Consider the following 1,443-nt stretch of genomic DNA (forward strand, 5'->3'; position numbering starts at 1 on the left):
AAAGTGTATCTAGTTAATGCAGTATGAACTAACATGAACAAACAATTCATTGTTTTTAATTAACAAAGATTAATAAATGCAGTAAAAATATTGCTCATTGGTTGTTCATGTTAACTAATGTTAATAAACAGGACCTTATAAGTGTACAAGTATTTTTTATTGACAGTTTATGATATCTGTTAACAAATTAAACTTTGAGTGTTATTTATTTATCATTTGAATATGAGTAGATGTAGAATTTGTTTAATGGTCAAACACATTAACAAATACCTTTCTGGTGTTCATTCAGAAATATTCAGCCTGTAACCTCACAAAACAACTGACTCTGGCACTGACAACATGGAACAAGATGATTTTTTTTTTTTTTAGCTTAATTTAAATGTTGTTTCCAAATGCCACACTTGGGGTCATTTCAGCAGGCAATCCCACACACTTACATCTCTGAACATGGAGTGGGAAAGGGAACTTAATAATTCATGTGGTTGTAAGCAACATTGCCTCCAAAACCAGCATGCAAATGATACTTAATTCTGCCCAGGAACCCATACAGGTCTCCAGGACTACTTACTTAATGAAAAAGATCAAATTACCAGCTTTCTTCATCTGTGCCCCAGATCCACTCCGAAGTTCAGCTCCAAACTTTGGCATCGCCCTCACTGACATCAATGGAATCGCTCGAGCTGCTTGCTGTTGCTATGGTTACACTTTCAGGCGAACACAACTTTTATTTGTTAGCGTTTGTTCCCGTTAAACCTGCAGTTATATGACGATGTATTTGAACTAAGACACCCCAACCTTTTTGTTTCGATTTCCTTTAAGGGGGTTCTAGCCCTAATTCGGCGCGTCTGCGTTCCCCACACCCGCCTCAAATCGCAAACGCGTACTGAGCACTTTTCTTAATATACTCATTCATATAAACACTTGGACTGTCACATGAAGGCGGGGCTCCCTGTAACGCCATAGTGACGTGATGAGGCTTGTCTTGGTCAAACCTACCAATGAAACGGGCCTTCTTGACTCCACCGGGGCTGCGCGCAGCGAAAGAGTGCCGGATCATTGCAACGCAAAGCGGCACTCCGCCGCAGGTGAGGCGGGGATGCAGCATCGCTACTCGGGAGCCGTCCATCAGCACCACCACCACGCGGAGCACAGGGGTGGCCCTAGACAGACCGCACACCCCTTGCCAAAACAGAGCCAAGAGAACCTGCCCAGCCCTTTCAGTCAAGAAGCACCAGTCAAAAGCCAAAGGAGCAACCCGAGTCTCGCAGACTGTTCCAAACCCTCCCGAAGTCGGCAGCAGAGTGTTGGAGGGGCTGCCAAAACTGCGAATTGCCAACAAGATCACTGTTCGTGCAGCTGCGGATTGCAAGAGCATCAACAGCTGTTGCAGCAACAGCTGCAGCATCACAACCCTCCACCTTCCCTCCAGCTACAGGTTCAGCA

The sequence above is a fragment of the Sinocyclocheilus anshuiensis genome, unplaced genomic scaffold (assembly GCF_001515605.1).
Source record: "Sinocyclocheilus anshuiensis isolate Anshui unplaced genomic scaffold, SAMN03320099.WGS_v1.1 scaffold363, whole genome shotgun sequence".
In the NCBI taxonomy this organism is placed as follows: domain Eukaryota; kingdom Metazoa; phylum Chordata; class Actinopteri; order Cypriniformes; family Cyprinidae; genus Sinocyclocheilus; species Sinocyclocheilus anshuiensis.